We start from the raw sequence: 20,154 nt of genomic DNA, 5'->3' as shown, positions 1-20,154 counted from the left end.
CAAAACCAAAGTAGAAGAGCAAGTCTTTCACAGCTCCTTCTCAGAATTATATGTTGGGAACTTTTTCAGCTTTTCAGAAATGGTCACTTCCAGGTTAACAAATATTCAACATTCACTCACTCACTTTTCCTGCTAAGTGGTTTGGTCTATTTTCTTCTCCTTTCAGGGCCTTCAGGAGGAGATTAGAAAGACTGTGCTTGAAGATTATGAAAGAGATAACAGAGTTTATCACAGCTGTTTTGACCCTTGCAGAGTCTGAAACACAGTTTGAGCCAAAACCTTAGCAAGTGTTTTTTAAATTTTTTTTCTGATCTGTAGTATAAAAACAGTGCACTCTGGCACAAAAATGTTTTATAAACATTTATGGAGAAAAAGGCGGAAAATAAATTCCTCCAAAGGGGGAAGAATCAACATTCTTTCCAGGAGAATGGAGAGAAATGTAAAATCATAGAGGCAGAGTACTAATCTATGGCATTTATTTTTTGTCAATACTTTTTAAAGAATACTTGGAGTGATTTAAGCACTTATCTTTATGTTCATCATGAAATTTGCTATCTTGGATTACCTGTCAGAACTGGTAAACACCAAATAAATAAAGAAAACCAATTAAAAAAACATTCAGAATGCTACTCATGTCGTAGAAATAAAAGGAATTTACAAATGTTGGTCTGTTTTGGTTTTTACCTAATGCAAAATTCCCATCCCAAAGCATTTCTGTATATTCAAACTGGGACTTTCAGTTCATGGCACCTAAACTGTATTTTCTACTCTCCTGAATGCTTTTCCAAAACCAGGTAGCGTGTGTCCAATGTATTGAGATCATACAAGACCCTGACTCACACTTCCTCCATGTCAGACCCAGCTCTTCAGGGTGGAATGTGCTAATGTGTAAATAAGTGTATTGTGCTAAAGTGTAAATAAGAGGTAGAGAAGCAGTAACAGCTTCTTGTTTAAAGGCTAGGATGCTCCATTTACTTTTCCGGACTGGCTTGATTCTATCCTATTGGTGTAAAGCTGATACAATCTCCCTGAATACAGAGCTGTTCTGTACGGTATACATAGCATTACCTTTAATTATTGGCTTTGCCAGCAAGTGTGGCTTTCATTTATCTACCTAATTTGTGTAACCAGGGCCAACTTTAGATACAGGCACAACAAATGTTTGAGGAGGCTGCTAAAACATCAGGAGCAGGTTCCTCCTTGCAATGGTGGTTACCGGGCAGGGCCAGAGCCTGGACAATCTTGGCTTGGGCTCCAGCTGAGCCATGGGAGAGCTGGCAGAGCACAGAGAAGTGCTGATGGAGGTGGTGGCATTGCTGGTGCCATCACTGTGTCTCTGCAGAGCAGCAGGCAAGGCTTCCTTTGTACTTGAGGTCCTGGCTGGACTTTGCTCCCTGGACCTTTCCTTCCCAGGGCAGAAATTTTATGCCCTAGACCCTTGTCTCTTGAAGAAACATAATTTATTTCCACCAGTGCTGCTGGGGGGACATCTTGAATGAGCTCTGCTTCCTCAATTTCAGGCAAGATGCTCCACACCTCAGAAATTTTGCAGTCCAAACACAGGAAGTTAAATAGTCAGAAACTCCAGACATGCCACTGTAGAACAGTTTTCCCCGCTCCACATTGTTATAGTATCTTTGCACTGTCTTAACATCACATTTAGAAAGTGACAGGATATATTCCTTCCAAAAATGTCCCTCCCCTATGGTCAGTGAAACCTGGCTCTGTGGTATTCAGAAGTTACAGCAATAAAATTCCTCTTTTCTGACATGTCAAAAGAAAAAATTCAGCCTGGCAGGGCTCCTGGCTGAATCAGGATGTTAATGAGTAGGGAAACAGCAGTGAAGATGATGGCTAACCAATCAATAATGACTGAATTACAGTTTAAAAACTGGATGTGCTAGATAGTTATTAACAGTGTAATTATTCATAAATGTGCCTAATTATTCATAATTATTCAGAAACCTTATTACTTCCCTGATTGCCATAAGTGATCTCCGAGGCCAATTATTATTTGATTATGGCCACAGGACTCTATGTTGGTATTACTCCTTTTGTCCTAGAAAAGTACGGAGAAAGCTGGTGAAGTAAAACTCATGGAGGACTATCTGCATTGAATAGTCCTTTAAGAACAAGAAGCCTGTGATTTGAAAGCCTCTGTTGTGTTTCCTCTTAGCTCTTTCTTCAGATTTCCTTAATTCCTTTATTACAGAAGCTGGTGCTGCCTAATTAGGGTTTTCTTGTTGTAATTGCTGCATTTGATATCTTAATAGTGTTACAGTGAGTGTGAGGGAGGAAGGGGGAAAGGGGCAGAGGGACTATCAATGCATGTGTTTGTGGAGAAACTGAAAGCTCCCCAGACTGTATGACTGAACCAGAAAGGCCCAGGAGCCAAATCCCAGCTAGCTCAGGTATCCTGTAACTCAGCAGGGAGCTCTGTCATATGCAGCTGGGGTAGTTTCTAGCCCCTGACAATAAGAATGACAGTGCCTTTCCCTTTAAACAAACAGCTATGCTTGATTAGTCATTTCCACAAAAACAGGTGAGAAAATTGTATTTTACATTTGCTTACACTTGACTCACAGGAATGTAAACTCAAACCTAACTGCAAGCTTGGTTAAGTGCTGAACCAGATGTATCCAGGGTGTTAATGCAATGAGACCTCATCATCAGAAAATCTGGGATTTTTGTCAGAAGACACTTCGCTAATCAAACAGGACCGTCAGCTCCTTTCCACTCTCTTTCCTCCCCTGAAAACATTAGAGCCATTATATTGTGGGGCGGCATTAGTCATGTTAAATTAGCATATAGATGAGTTCTGGGGGTAGGAAGGAGGGGGAGATAGGTTATGATAACCTGATGTTGTAATGCGGAAATCTTTTGGCTTATACACCAGGCCCCACAGTGCCCTGAGCTTGTTGCACAGGGGAAATGCGGTTTCCCAACTGGGTTGCAAGGAGCTTCTATTGTGCGATTTAACTGACAGTGTTTAATAAGAAAACACACACCCAAGCACTGAAGAATCATGAACCAAGCTCCACAGAATCATCCAATTGCCTTAAAAATTATGAGATTCAAAACCCAATAAGTTGGATTTTTTGTTGTTTGGGGTATTTTTTTTTTTTTGTCTTTTGTTTTCTATCATCTCTTACTGGATAAGAAGGACTGGAAGTCTCTTTGCACTGACAGCCAAGATTGTCCTTCTAATAACTTCAAGGGGCAATGAAGAAAAGCATTAGACACTGCAAGTGCTGTTAAGATCCATTAGTAGCTTACAACCACTATGGTGTGAAAAGAAGGGCTGCCCAGCTGAGTGGCCATTTTAGCATCTTTGATCCAAAATGTTCGTGTCATAGCAGGGGATTCAGTGGGAATAATTATGGTTCCTCTAAGTCTTCCCCATCCCATTATCACAAAGTCTGTGCCCAGGTACTGTCATGCAGGTATATTTGAGTACTGTCCTCACTTCAGAAGATAAGGCCAGATTGTGGTTGTGGTTACAGCTCTGTACCCCTGGAGCTGTTTCACAGATGGCAGTGGAATCTGGGAATGAGATCCCTGTTGTCTGATTATATTCTCACAGTTAAATATATGGTGGAAAATATTTTCATGCTGAGAGAGTGCTACCAAATGTAAGAAATGTAATAGTTCAGCAGTGGCTGAAATGTATATATACAGACTTCTGGGTTTCTTAAAATCCCCTGGAAATTTAACAGTGGCATTTCTTCCTTTTGACAGACTATATGGTATAAACAGTCAAATACTAGTAACCCTCTTGTTCTGCAGCATTCTCTAGAATTTCTGTGATAGGGAATAAAACCATTAAACAACTAGAACCCTTTGGTCTTTTGTGAAGGCTTCAATACACGACAGGACTCAAATAACACAAGTTGCTGTGCTCGACAATAACTTGAAAGGAATATACTTGATTTTTCAAACTATCTCTGTGTAGGAATAAGAGTTCTGTGAGATGCATGCTTGCAGTCTGCATTTTTGCAAAAAATACAGAACAGAAGGTTTTTATTTTCTTTAGAACATATAACCAAAGAAAAGGAAAATACTACTTTGTCAGACAAAGACTGAAGACAACTTCCTTCTTCAGAATTCTTTATTTCACACAAAAGTGAAATTTCTTTAGTCATATTTGCATACCTTTGGTCTTTCCTTATCAAAATTGTGATGGAAATTCAATTTCTACAAGTGCTATGGGGAAGCCAGTGTTCAATTTGCCCATTGGGGATACTTACAGCACAACCTGACACAGTAGGACAGAATGCTTACCAAACCCTTTGACAAGATCTGTCAGAATGGAAGTCAGGAATCTTATTTTGCCACAGTTCGGGCTCTATCATATTACAGCATCCAAGTCTCAGTGAGTCAGAATAGGATGTAACTTCAGATTTTTCAAATATGATGGTGTATATAGTCATTTTGTAATATGGACATAAATTGAACTCTTCTCCTGTTCACCTAATATTACTACAGCTGAGATCTGCTGCAGGTATCCTTGGAATGACAACTCAGTCTTGGCCCAGAAATGCAAGGTTAAACTAACTGCTAAAACCACTAGGCATATCTGATCTGAGATTAAAAATGGAGTTCACATATGTCAACACTCTCTCTGAACTTTTTTGACTACTGAGTATGTGTTACTTATTTCTTATCAAAGCAGAGAAGGGGAAGAAAGAGGGAAAAACTTTCACATTTAATACTTCAGCATAATTGCTAAGGCAGGGCAGAATATCTCATATATACTTTTTCTATCATGGCTGCAGCTTTCTGACTTGTAACACAAGCTATAGCTACCACGCTGTCTTCTGCCTGTCTTATTCTCAGTGAAATATATTTCACTGTATGCTAAAGGATAAAGCTTTGATTGTTCTTAACTTATATAGGATGACAGTTTAATTTTGCTAAATCCTGAGCCTGAAAAATTAAGAAGATGCTTTCTTTCCATGAATCTGAAAACCCGAGACTACTTTGCCACAAAGCACAGTAAACAACCACGATGTATTCTATTAAGTAAAGTTAAACAAAAGCTCTAAGGAAACCCTTACAGGCACTGTGAGCTACAACCCTACTTCAGAGAAAAACCAACCCAAAAGCCACAAGAGAAAATGGTTGCAAGTGTGTGTGTTATTTGTTCCCCCTCCCTTTGTGGCTTCAAAGGGTGAAAATGGAAGAATGTGACTGCAGAGCATAATGGGTCAACACTGCAGCTCTGATCGCTGGAGCATACACTCTAAATTTCACGCTACATTAGGTAGATTTTTAAACCTAATCTGCTGCTACGACTGTTTTATTGGTAATTCTATGAAGGTACAGATTTCTTGACAACAAGGGAGATGTAAGAAAGGTACTTGGTAATCCACAACTTTGTGACACCCCAGTGACCCAGCAGTCCAGCACATTCGGTGCACCTTGGCTCAAGGGGGAGTCCCATAACAAGCCTCCTTTCAGCTCTCATTTCCCTCTGTTATGACAGTGAAGGGCATTCATTTAACCAATTACAATTTTTTCCTTGGTGTCTCCATAACTCTGATGTATTGATCTAGTAAGGGTGTATTCTGCACTGAAAGCTTTACAGATTGGCATAGTTTAAAAACCAGCGCCTGTATTCAAGCAAACATCATTTGAGAGATGGAGAAGGCTTTGCTTTACTCTGCCTCAGAGCTTTTAAAATGCTGTGCAACAGCACCACTCACTTTTTTGTTTTTCCAATTTAAATTTCTCCAGTTTAAAATAAACCTTGGCCAGAGTGATGAAATTGCTGAGCAAGAGAGTCATGGTTACTCTTCCTGTGCCTGGCTCCAGTGGTGTTTCAAAATTCCACTAAAAGCAGAGCAGCAGGAACAAAAGCAACTGGAGCTGCAGAAATGGCTTTAATATGAGCTTTCCATCTCTGCCACGATAGAAGCGCTTCTGGCCACCTGTTGGTGGTGAGTAAGCTTTACTGCTGAAAACTACGGGATTGGAGATTTTGGGTGCCCCAACAGTCAGCTGGAAGTTTGGCAGGTGGCTTCAGGGTCAAACGTGACATTAGACATCTAAAAGGAGGAGATTATAATCTTCATAACTATCTCTTCAACTAGATCAAAGCTCAAAACTACCTGCAGAATTTAATTTATCTTTGAGAAGTCAACCAGTGATCCTTTCTAAGAGAACTGGTAATGGCTAGATTGAACCTTCCTTCAGGATAGTTCCATGATTGCTTCCATGCAATCTTTAATATGTTTTGAAAACCTTCTCTTTCTGTTCTGCCCTCGTTGTAACCCCAGCTGTCCTATAATAGCATAATTCTTATGGACAAACTTTAATTTACAGTGCTTTTTCTTTCTCTTTTTTTATTGTAATAATTGTTTTACAGATGTATTACAAAAAATCAGGGTCTTGTAAACTGCAAACAGTGGCGCAAAGGCCCAGATTGAATAGTCAGGTTGTAATTCAGTCTCCAGGCTGAGAGGTTTGCTACCATACCCAAACCCTTAAGCAATATTCTTCAGTGTGGGACATTAGCAGGATCCCTCAATTGAATTACAGCATTGTATTCCATCTGGGACTCGGTATTGTAGTGTACTTAACATTGTACTACATAGGGAGGCATGAGAGTAATGGAATTTTACAGTAATAAGATTTTTTTTATTAAATGAGAAGTAGGCATATAAGATCCCCAACTATGTAGCATTAGTGGAGTTAGAAATAAAGACCCTGTAAAACATACCTAAAAAATAAGCTTTTAAAAAAATTTATAAATATTGTAATGTGCTGTTAATATACAATAAACACCTTAGAACACTAAGACTTTCTCAAAATGTCAAACTTGCTATGCAGTTTTAAGTGGATTTTCATCATGATAATTGCAATATATTGGTAAGTGATTTTTGAAATGAAGTGTGTGTCATCCCCCCAGTTCAGTAAAGTATTTTGGCAAAGATTTCAATCCATCCTTATAAGCTCAAGTACATGTGCATGTTGCAGATAATTTATATGAGATATGAAGTAGACATAGTAAATATGAAATATACACACACATATATATATATAATTATAAGACACTGTAAAAGTTTTTCTGAAGTCAGTGCTGAAAGTTATTTTTTATTTTTCATTCTGCTTAAAAATACATATAGCAGAATAGCATTAACAAGCAAGCAAAGCAAGTGCTAACATCAGTTCAAAGTCTGCTGTTTCACTGCACTGACTTGGGTAATATCATATCAAGTAGTTAGTAAGAAACAAACTAGAAGACCTCCAATTTTTAAAGGAAGAAAGAAGACGTAAAAACCAGGCAGACACAACAGAAATTACTCTCTACCATATATTTTTCTTTTAAATTCATATTTCATTATCAGTTAACCAGCAGTCTGTTACCTTCCTAATAAAGTAAAGGTATTATAACCAATAAAAAAATATTTATTGCCACATTTTATGTTTTAATCAAGGGCAAACCCCTCAACATATTCTTTTTTAATTCCTTGACATGGTGAATGATTAAGTAGAAAAAATAACTTTTTATGTTAAAGAGAAAATGCTGTGTGCTGATTAGTTAATTAACACAGCATCATTCAGAAATGCAATAAATCTGAAGAATCAGAAAGAGATAGAGATAAGAATCTGCAAGATCTAGTGTGCTACTCAAATTCTGAATTCACTGTGCTAATATCAGTTTTGTCATTGGCTTCAGGGGCCAGAGCTTTCCCCGTAGTCTTCACTGCAGAGATAGGGAATGTTATGGGAACTCAGAAATCCCCAGAGAAGTGCTCAGACTTGAGGTTTCCAAAAAACGCAAACTGATGAATTTGAAAATGCAAGCAAAATAGGCTATATTGATCAAAATAAAATCTTAATGAGCCCCTGATGTGTACTGGGAGAAATTTCCAAGTACTGGTGGGTAATTATTAGGCAAAATGAAGTAAGCAGGCAAGTCAAGTTCAGACTTGAATTTGGATCCTTCTCTAAGCAAAAATAAGTCATGTGTCTTAACTAGTTGTTATTTAATTTTCCCTGTTCATTGTTGCCATCTTCCTGGCTACTGTTTGACTAACCAGTTTTTAATGGTTTCTCAAAACCCAGGAATTTTAACCTTGAGGCATATACAAGGTTTATTTATTTTATTACTATGTTGCTGTTCCTACTGGTGCTGCTACTGATACTACTCTTGTTGCTGTTAATCAATATATGAATATGTATTTCTAAAAGCAATAAGTCCACTTTTCTAAAAGCAGTAAGTCCACTTTGACTAAAGTTTTGGCAAAAGTATTTGGAATGTCTTGGCCCCAGAAATACACTGGACAGGGTTCCTGATCTTCTGGGAAGGACTGAATTGAGAAGGAATTAGATATTGCTCTCAGCTTACACCTTTTCATGGGACTAAGATCTAAAATACCATGACAGCCTAAAGGATAAGACAAAGTTAAGTATCAGGTAACAAGAGAAAATATAAGGGATGTGATATCGGAAACTTTCTGTTTTCCTGAGTAAGATGAACAAAAAGAGTTTGCAAATCTTGCTGTCCAAAAATGTTATGCTTCCTCCTTCCATGCAATGCCCTAGCTAGTCACCCTGTTGCACAGCCAAGGGAATAAAAGGAATCTGCAGCTCAGGGTTAACCATGGATCACTGAAGGGTGGTGATGATACAGAGCCTTATGCGTTCTGTTTTGCAGCTGCAGACATGGGGCAGACACTTCTGGAGGAAGGATGGCACGTGTGGCAAAAGGCAGTGATGTTGTATACTCCAGTATTTATCAGCTGGTCTGTCAGAGTCCCCAGGTAGAGCACAGTGAAGAGCCAGTTCTGGTAGAGCCAGTTCAAGTAGAAAGATTTTATCCACTATTAGCTTGGATAAGGCAGAGTGGGTATTTTTGGCTGGTACAGAGAGGTATATCCCCTTTTATTTGCTACTACCTTCTTAGAGTCTTCGCTCAGTATATATATCCTTATATATCCTTATATATATACCCTATATATTCCAAAAACCAAACCCAAAAGACCACCTCAGGTTTGGTCCTATCAAAAATGGGCAGAAAATATGCACCTGATCCTGCATCAAAATTTTTGTATGATCCAGTTTCCCAGTTAGTGATGCAGTGGGAAAGTGACAAGATGTATTGTACCACAAATCTATCTTATACACATCTGCATTTACAATATGCAAGTTTAATTAAGAATTCTTATCAAATGTTAATCTCTTCTGTTGTTTCAGGGCTTTGTTGCTCGACCACAATACAGATTTTAAATCTCATGGATTAGTATCTCATTTAATAGATTCTAGAGTTAAAATAACAATGATAAAACTGAATAATGTGTTAGGACCAGCTCAAAGTCAAATTAAACTGACTTGTACTGCTGACAAAGTGGAAGAATTTTCTTCCTTTTTTGGTCACACTTCATGTTATCCTTCCAGATATAAGAAGTGTAGAGAGAGTTACTAAATTATTTGCAGCTGTTTTAATAAATGGACTAAAGCAGCCCAATACCACATAACCAACTACAATTGCAAGTACTGATATGCATCTATTGCATATACTGATCATATCTGAAATGTGCTTATAACATCCATTAATTATTTATTAACCTTTATAAACCACTTAACAGTGGAATGCTAATATTGAGTGCAATCTTGTGGGAACCAGGGATAATTTTTCCCAGCAGATAAATGGTATTTTCAGCCTGATCATGTGATAATATTGTATGTCATGAACAAAAGTATAGAGAGAATCCATGTAATTTTGAATATTCCAGGGTAAAAATTCCCAGCTTATTGCATGCCTTAGTCATAGCTTCATTGAAGGCTATAGCTCGGGGAGAGTGGCCATTTTGTACTTAGATGAGCTGCAGTAGAATTCAAAATCTTATTCATATGAGTCCTTTTATAAAAACAATACTTCTTTTCCAACATGTTATCATGTTTCTAGGACCCTGAATATTCAATACAGAACTCCATTTTCTCTGAAAAAGCTGTCATTGACAAAAGTTTTCCTCTTTTTTATTTCTCTGTCTGGGGATTTTTGAACTGCTTTGCTCTGACATCTGAAGTACAGAGGTGTTAACAGATATCACTATTTGTGAGGAAGTAGGAAGTGAACCAGTAGAAAACTGAATTTCATTAATTTCTTCGTAAAGGTACATCTTGCTTTTTTCCTATCTGCAGTAGCAGGGGTGAAAGTCAAAAAGAGTTTTTCCAACAGCTTCTATTTCCCTCTCCTCTCCTCTCCTCTCCTCTCCTCTCCTCTCCTCTCCTCTCCTCTCCTCTCCTCTCCTCTCCTCTCCTCTCCTCTCCTCTCCTCTCCTCTCCTCTCCTCTCCTCTCCTCTCCTCTCCTCTCCTCTCCTCTCCTCTCCTCTCCTCTCCTCTCCTCTCCTCTCCTCTCTTTCCTCCATTTTTGTGATCAGACCCATAGTTTAGATGCTCCTTCTTGGGAGGAGCATTAATTTTTAAGGTGTCATCCATAACTGGTTTTTAAATGCTACCTACAGTGAAATTAATTCAATCAGAAATTCATTCTGAAGCAGAAAGAGCATGTATGATATACTCAGTACTTGCTTTTGCATTCAAGCTTGGTGCAGGCTATCTGTGCAGGACTGACAGCATCCTTGTTATCATCTAAAGGACAGTCCTCAGCAGTCAATCAAAAGCCCAAGGTTGAAAGAAGCTGACATAATGCCCATCAAAGTCTTCTCATTAAAACTGATTTCAGATTGTGGGCTGACTCTCCTTGACCAGAATGACTCTGTGGATACTCATGTAGTGTGTAAGGCATTGCTCAGACAGTTGGCAGCCCCAGCAGCAAATTGTGCAACATTCTTATGGCCAGGGGGTCAGATGAATACTGGGATCTTCTTTGCATGTCCACTGAGGCCAAAGTGTTTGGTCCCCAGTTGTTTCCCTTTTATTAATGAGGGGGATATTTAAGTACCTCTGAGATTTCTACAATATCTGACTGCCTCTCAGGTTACAAATTTTCTCTGCTACAACCTCTACACTACACATATTTTTCTTCTTCCAATATTTTTTTCCTGATGTCATTCTCACCTCTTTCAAAAACAATCCTACATGCTTGATGTTAGGGCGTCTTGCCACGGAGGCTTTCTCTATCTAGACTGTACTACAGAGCAAAGCAAAAGATAATTTTTTTAATACATCATATTTACTTCCATGGTTATTTTTGTACAGTTAATCTCTCAATTCTTTCTGGTCATGCATTTTTTGTTTTCAATATAAGAAGCATTGCATTGGTATATTTTTTTCTTCTTATTTTGCAGAATTGCTTTTCCTGAGATTGAGTCAATGATCATTTTGAGAAAAAAAGCAGCTTTGTTTTGGGTTTTTTTGGAGGGAGGAGACAATAATAGCAGAACTACACTAATCCTACAATGTACAGGAAGGACCAAAAGTACCCCAAGATCCTGAACATCAGTGTATTTCCCTTGATGGTTGCATTACAAGGTTGTGTTTATAAAGCTGCAGTTCATCACTTGAAGTGACATTTTCCTATCTCAAACCAGAGACTTTGCTTAAATTAGGCAACTTTTGTGCCACCTAGTGGCCCCTCCTCTCTGAGAAATGAGTCTGGCATTCCTTTGCCTAAAATTCTGCAGGCCTCTGGCCTTTAAGTGTTGTAGAAACCCTTCAGTAGTAGTAAATTGTGAACCAAAGAGCCAAAATCACATACTTTAACTATGAATATTATCCTTTGATATTTTTTCTTGCAATTTTTATTTGGCTGTTTACCCTTTATCTCTGCAGTCATCCATGCCTGGCCTGTGCTATGCAGAGAGAATTATCACAAATGTGAATCTTTATTACTGGAGTTTTTTTCTGACATAAGGTCTTGTAATTTCCAGTCTCTTAAGACTTCTCTATTTTGATACTCTCAACAGATGAGCCCTCAATTCACCCTTACTCTTGGGGGTGTTGAAAATGGAACAAATTGCCACATCTTTGTCACTCAGTGGATCTAAGTCAGTATAGAGCAGGAAAGATATTGAACCTTTTCAAATAAATATGCTGTTAGCTGTACTAGCCACAGCTTTTTGAGCCTTGCTGTTTGAAGTCAGTCACCTCCATCTATATTTGGGGAGTAAAAGAGCAGTAGAGCTAACAGGTTCCCAGAGGCTGCAAAGATGGACAGATCCCATTGGCTTCAGGAGGAATTTGAGATGTGACAATGCCAGCCCACCCCACATCTGATCTCAAGATAACTATTGTGAGGGTCCTAAGGATGCATCTTGTTTCTGTGTTTCCAGTTTCCACTTCAGACACTAAACCCCAGCGTTCAGCTCAGCCAGGCTGGCTCCTATTCAGCAAACTCTTTGGGTTTTAACTCTTTATGTTAAATACAAGCCTAAGTGCAGAATGCTTTCACAGGCAGCAATGGGCAATGAACAGGGGCTGCCAAGCATTGAGAAAATCTGCCCTGAGAAAACCTGCCTGTGTTTGAAAGATTTTTACTGCAGTTACATAATGACATAGAGTTTCACAGACCCATGAAGGACCAGCATATATGAGGCATCTACTGCTGGACATAGGCAGTCTGACACGTGGCTTTTTACACTGCTAGCCAGATCTTCTCCTGAAGTCTGTGTCACAGTGCCATCTGGATACAACTCAAAAATTCAGCATCTAAACACTGATGTAGTCAGGAAGAACCAGGTCATGGTTCTTCCTGAACCTTCCTATCTTTTTGTAGCTTTTTGTCCTTCTGGCATTCACCTGACAGAGTCTGACAAGTGGCACTGCAATGTTTATTTCAGTCAGAAGATCTAAACCCCTTCTTCCCCAAATCTTTACTGTACCAGGGATACTCTATTGAAAAATGACTTAATTATGATGATATTCATTTACAAAGACCACTGATTTGAGAAATGGCCCAAATAATAAGTGCTGTCAGAATAATTACAAGACTATGAGGCTAGCAGTAGTGATATTTACTCTGTTAATTGTACTTAATTTACTGTGAAGTTTTTCAGTGGCTCCTGTAGCTTTGAGTGCACTGAGTTGTGGTGTTGCTGTAAACACCAGGGGGAGAAGATTATCAGTGAGGTAGCCCAGTGAGAACCATTTCTGAAATGATCCCAAGTGGCTTTAGATTCTCCAGTGCTTTCATTACAGACAGCCAGTGCTGTGGGTGACACTCTCCCTGGAGCTCTTGGGAACACAGTGGCTACTCACAAGGTGCAATGGGGCAGCCAGCAAGCTCCAATCTGCCACTGTGTGGGTGTGTGAAGGCTTTATTCTATTTCCTTCCTTGTTTAAGGCCTTGAACTGGCATTTCTCATCATGGAAAATTACATGAATGTGTTAGGGTCAGAAGTAGATGTCTGTTTTCAGTGGATGCTGACAGACAGCAGTGCTGGGACAGTCACATACCTACATATATTCTCCATTTGTAACCCATTTGTAAGGGTCATGTTATGTCTTAGGGGACCTCACGGGAGTTCTTCAAAAGGGAAAACTGCATCTTGAGAGAAAGGAAAAAAAAAACATTTGGGAAGTTATTTTTGTTTGTTTGGTTTGGTTTGGTTTTTGGTTTTTTTTAATAGAAAAAGTAGAAGGATAATAGAAAAATGGGCAACGCATTGCTTGCCTGATGGCTGATTTTCAGGCTACTTGACAAGGAACAAGCTCATGGAATAATTAGTTTCCCTCTTCTTGTGCAAGTGTATATATCTCTCTCTCCTTGGTAAATTTTTAATATTTTACCAATATCAGCAGAATTTAATAGAAAAGTAGAGATCTCTGAGATATTAAACAACTTTTATAAGAGCAGGTTGGAGGAAAAAGATCCTACCAATGTTTCAGTCCAGGCAAAATGCTTAAATCAGAGCTTAGACCTTCTCAGACAGCAAAGCTAAAGTATACAAATCTGTAAACAGTGAAATGCTTATAGCCTTATTAAAAAAAACCATAAAATTAAGGGCTATCCTTTTGTCCTTTAAAAGCAAGGTAGGACTATAGTAAATGTGACCAGACTAAGTTCCCTGAAATCACTATTTTGATTTAGATTAGCAGAGCTGACAGTGGCTGAACTCTATTTACCTTCCTGCTTCTTCTCCCAGTAGAACAATGGACCCAAGCTATGCAGGAGGTCAGCAATGTTAAAAGCTTTTAATGGATGGACTCATGACCATCAAGCTCATCTGACATCTGAGTGTGGGCTGGAAAGAATCCAGTGTTATGACATATGCCAAGCTCCTCTCAAATCTCATGGCAGGTGACAGGAGCTATTGGACAGTTTAAACCTTCTCCTTTTGTCTTTTCTGCCTGTTACCTGTTTTGCATTAGTGAGGCTGACAAGACCCATAATAAGATCACCTGCCTGTTGCTTTTGCCCCTCCTCCCCACACTAGATAGAGATCAGTGCAGGCAAGGGGAAGAAAGAGGATTGATTTAGATGGACCTAAGAAAAGTGTTCTCATCTGAAACCAGGTGTTCCTAATGCCTGCCATAAGATTTATTGCAGTCTGCATCAGGCAGCCCACACTGAGCATTCCTGAGTAATTGGGATTCTGTATCCTACCATCTGATGGGCACTGACCTCTCCTTGCGATCTCTCTTAAGTGTGTGAGCCTCTTTATTCCATCTTCCATCCCCCAGCCCACCTCTTCTGTCATATCCCAGCAGATACTTTATGACATGCTGCCATGCCAAGAAGCCAGCATGAGCAATATTACTCCGCACCCAGCCTGGGGCTACTGTGAGAAATGGTGAAGTATCTGAAGTTTAAGCTAAATAATATGATCTTAATGAGCTCATGTGGGCTACAGATCAAAAGCATAACCAAAAGGTAAAAAGTTCAATCAGTTTTTTTCTGTGTGCAATAAGAATGACCATAGTAACTTTGCACTGAGTCCTTTTGCAAGATTACTGGAGAAAAAGTGTCTCAAAGGGAATGGGTAGAAGGAAATATTTCTCTTGAGCAGTTTTTACCTCAAATTAATGCAGAGAAACTGTTACCCACTGCTATACAAAATGAAGCTGACATACCTGTGCAGGTACTGACTATCCTTTTGTCTAGACTCAGAGTCCAATATAGATTCACTGTAGTTTACATTAGGAAATTCACTTTTGTTTCAGATCTCTTTTTGGAAATTTTGGGCACTGGTTGATTTTTTTAAGCTGCTGTTGCCAATGAAACTATGTCCCCCATGTGTTAAAAGTACTTGTTGCTGACTTGTGCCAATAACAGCATAACTCAATTCAACTATTCCTCTTGTAAAGAGTCCTAATGATCACTGGCTCTCATTGATTATCTTTTCTAGAATTTATTTTCCAATCCTGCAGGTCAAAGAACATTCCAGTAGCATCTGTGAATGCACAAGATTGGTTTGACCAAGTAGGAAAATTGAAGGGAACTCGCCTGTGATACTCTCTGGGTTTCAGACTTTCACCACCATGGTAAATTAACACCTGCAGAGCCAAATAACTGGCACTACCTAGTAGGAGTTTGCCACTGAGACAAAAAAGGGAACTCTGGAAGTTGCTGGAGCTGAAATCTGGGCATAGCATAGCTACAGCTCATGGTCTCATTTATTACCATTTAAAGGCATAATCACCTATGTTTTGACATATTTATGGCATAGGTTTACGCAGGTCTTTCTCTCTCCATGCCAGAAATTTACTTGGGCTCTATATTAGAAGTCACATTTTGCTGAGTGGTGTATAAAAGATCCACCTACACTAGTAAAGGTGTGGTTTGGCTAAGAATTTCACACAGGACAGCTAGAGGAAGGAAGCAGCAGGAAGGCTGTGCTTTCTATTTGACTACATTTACACTGATACTCTTACCCCCTGACTGTGTCACTTCCATAGTGTTACCATTGAAACTCATGCTTTCACAGAACTTTTATATGTAGGCCAGGTTTTAATTCATCAAAAGTCTTTGGTGATCTTTGGTGTTAATGAATACCAAGAGCAGGTAACTTTGAAGGTTAATAGATATTTAATACCCTATCTTGCTGTAGAGACAGAGCCTGCCATGCTGATTTAGCTGCTACAAATGATTAACATTTTGATGTTCAGGAAGATATCAGAAGGCTAAACTCAATTAGCCAAAAGATATTGTACTAAAGCTGATCTTTTGTTCATGGCAAGCATCCTGCTGATGTTATTTAAAATCAACAAGTAAGATCAAACAACAACTGTGCAAATCGCTGGGTTCCCTGCACACAACTATTAAATATTGTCAAACTAAAGGCATCGCTAGACACTGTGTGTGCAGACATTTAAATTTTTATGCAAGTGGAGCTTGTTTTAGGACACTACTGGTAATGTCCATGACATCCAAGATCACAATTTCTAAATGGATTTTTTCTAGTTAAATGCATTTACCTCCTCAAATGTATTGTGTAGACAAAATGCTCCAGCTTCATGAGATAGGAAAAGGCTAATGTTTGTTCACTATGTACAGTTCTCATGTGATACAGAGCCTTCTCCAATATCTGTAACCCTAGTGATAACTCTATTTTGGATGTTAGTATGCGAGTGTGAGGACCATACTAGGGCATTCAAATTCCTCTTTTGGGTACCAAGATCAGAAAGCAGTACTGAGGTGCCCATTTTATCTGCTGCTCCAGACAATGACTGAGTGTAGGTATTTTGATCATTTTATTAGAAACATAACTGAAGGGAAAGAGAGGGCATTGTATTAATAGCGTGAGAGCTTGCTGAAGCATCCCTGCCTAGAATGTGTTCTTAAAATCCTGCTATATTCTGGAGAATTTGCAACCACAGCAGTTTTTCTGCCATTTTATAGCTGTGTATCATTGCCCCTTTCTCCTAACATTTAAACACCACTAATTGGGAAAATGCAAACCAAGTCAAAAAGGTAAGCAGTGCAAAAGGCTAAAAGCAGAATTACAACCCTGGCTTTCAGGAGAGCAGATTTTGGGATCTTCAGGGATCTGCTTGAAAAAAATCCCATATGAAATGGCTCTGGAGAGAAGATGAGTTTAAGAAAACTCCATTCTTGAAACTCAAAAATTATTTCTCTCTATGGACAGGAAATGAAGAAAAGGTGGCAGGAGGCCTGCACAGATGAGCAAGGAGCTCCTGTGAAAATCCAAATGTAAAAAGTGTTTAGGAGGTGGAAGTAGGGGCAGGTGACCTAGGAGGAATATCAGGACACTGTCTGGGTATGCAAAAGCCAGGTAAGAAAAAACAAGGCCCATTGATTTGAATCTGATGAGGGACGGGAAGGGCAATAAGATCTTCTGCTAGGACATCACCAGCAAAAGGAAGACTACAGAGAATATGCAAACATTCTGATGAATGGAACAGTTATCTGGTATCAGGGAACAGCAAATAGGTCAAAGTACTCAATGCCTTCTTCTCCTCGGTCATAAAGGCATGACTGAGCTTAAGGAATCCCAGCTGCCTCAGACCAGTGTGAAAATTCCAGAGCAAGAAAGACCTACCCTCAGTAGAAGAGGGCTGAGTTAGGGATTACATAAATAAATGGATGTATGTGAATGCCTGGGACTGATGGATGCTCTCACATGGTGAATTGAGGTCAGCTTCATCTTGATCCTGGGGAAGGTCAAGTAGTGAATCCTCCTGCAAACCATTTCTGATAACATGGAGGAAGAGGAGAATGCATTTAGAGAGAGGGAACCACACTTCACCAACCTGATTGCTTTTGTGATGAGAGGACTAGCTTGGTAGTTGAGAGGAGACTAGTGGTTGTTGTTTATATAGGCTATAGTAAAGCTTTTGACACTTTTGACACTCTAACATCTTCATAGACAAATTGCAGAAGTATAAATTAGATGAATGAACAGTGGGTGGGATCTGACAGCCCTGATTTCATCAATTTAGAGTGTTGGATGCAGTTTAGGTCTTCTAAGGACAAGAAACATTGGAACAAGGCCAGCATAGGACCATGAGGATGAGTAATGGTGTAGAGCTTTGTATGAGAAGAGGTTAGGAGAGTTGGGACTGTTCCACCTCAAGAACAGAAGATGCAAGGGAACCTTATGCAGGGAGATTGGACTAGCCTATCTCCAGAGGCTCCTTCCATCCTCAATGATGGATTGATTGAAAATATGATTCTGTGAAAATCTTCCATACAAATACTTCTGTTGCCATGCAGCAACATTGAGAAAATATTTAAACATTCAAGGGAAGGTCTAGGCTATTTTAAGTAAAACTGTAAATGGAAAAAATTCAAAACCTCTCCTTTTTGTGGCCCATATTTAACATTAGATTTAACCATAACTGATTTGTAAGAAGGAAGTATCGGCTTTTATTTTACATAAACACTTTGTTCACTGAAAACCATGTAGTTATTTATACTAGATCTGATAAAATAGAAGCCTCCCAACTCAAATTTAGGTTAGGAAAGGATTAGTGTGAAGACAAAGTGAAATTTATGGTGCCATTTGTCATTTTTAGTGATGACTATTTGGGAATAGAATACAGATTTTATAACTCTGGCAATAAGATTCCTCTTTAGGAGAAACCGGCAGTGAACATTTGGCTACCCTTGTGTACAAAGATTTTGTTTTGTGGCAGAGAAGCACTCTTGTTACATGGCCTTTATTGAAGTTTAAAAGAAGTGTTGACTTTTCCCTGTATTTCATGCTGTGGAGGGAAGAAACAAACTGCACTCTGAGCTGACCTTTAGGAGATGTTGTGTTGCCTAAAGCCCCGTCATTAAACATAGCAGTGAGCACTAATGTTTATGATAGAATGCTAGAATAGAATCTAGACAATAGGAACCCCTCTTTACTTTTTTGCTGCATCCTGCTGTCCAAAAAATAGATGTATATTGTCCAGAGTCACTTAGTTATTTGTAGGTATGGATATATTTTATGCATATAAAATAATAATGTGAGCTATCTGTAAACATCTATGGATGTTCTAAAAATCAAAAGCATTTCTTCAGGACTGGTACTGAGCAGGAACATATGCCTGTGGTTTCAGTACTATCTTGCTGTTTATTTATACCAGCAAAACTTCAGACCCTGGTTTCCCTTTTGCCCTCTAAGCATTACAATCAACAGCACAGGGTAAAATAACAATTGAAAAAAATTTTCTTTTGTCAAATATCTGCTGCCTTCATAAGATCACATCTTCTGATTTTTTCTTAACTTTTTTTTTTGGTGCATTTAAGGCCTGAAAGCAGTGACCTTGTTGCTAAGCAACTGAGATGCTTAGGCCTTAGCCCTGGTGGTTGAGATGAAAAAGGTCAATTAATGTGGCAGGCCTGTCCTTATCAATATGCTACTGTGGCACCAACTTTTATTTCTTTACAGCAATATATCATAATAAGTTTTGTAGGTCTTTATACTGCAGATCTCCTTTTGAATAAAAGCATAACTAAGACTTGAGGGTATGTCTGATATAACAGAAAATGTAACCATAAAAAAAAGAAACCCAGAATAGAAATCATCTGACTGCTGACTATCCTGCTGTGCTGCCTGAGGCAGTTACACATTTCCATTGAGTTATTTTATGATCAGGCCAGTATGTTATTGAAATATTATCTCTTTAGCCTTTCTCATTCTGATAAGAAATGACAGGCTCTCAGAACACTAATACACATGGAGAACAAAATATGGAGCTGTGGAGAAAATTCAGTTGGGGCAAGGAACAGCAGCTCAAGTATATTCCTGTTAAAACTTCCTCACCAACCTTGTGTTGGATTTTCAATAACTGTCCCTATTTTATTCCAAAGTGAGCATCAGAAACCTTTACTCCTAGTACTAGTACTATTACTACTACTGCTGCTACTACTACTACTATCACTAGCAAAAAAATACATCTAATAATTTAGCAGTATTAAATACTTGCCATATGGAAAGTCACCCTAATTGGGAAACATTTAAAAGGCTGGATTTTTAAAGCATTTTGAGAACCTAAAATCCACGGGCAGTTCCTGTTGTCCTTCTCTGCCCATTGATTAGACTCCTGGCTGAGAACATCCCTCCCCTTCAGGAAACTTTCAAAGGTGAACACCTACAGGGGTGTCTATAGAGGGGGTTGCTGGCAGCTGCTGTGGTCGCTTTGGGATCAGTGGGTGACAAAGGAGTCACCTTCCTCTCTTCCAGAGTGCATGGTGTTTGGGTTAGTGTGAGCAGGTTCCTCTTCCTTTCCCACATGTACAGGGTGGGATGGAAGAAGCACTCTGGGTGCCCCAGGAATTTGGAAGCACCCTG

Source organism: Agelaius tricolor, unplaced genomic scaffold (genome assembly GCF_023055355.1).
Source record: "Agelaius tricolor isolate 1412-34295 unplaced genomic scaffold, bAgeTri1.0.p SCAF_2, whole genome shotgun sequence".
Classification (NCBI taxonomy): domain Eukaryota; kingdom Metazoa; phylum Chordata; class Aves; order Passeriformes; family Icteridae; genus Agelaius; species Agelaius tricolor.
The sequence above is the reverse complement of the archived record's forward strand: the minus strand, read 5'-3'. Positions refer to the sequence as shown.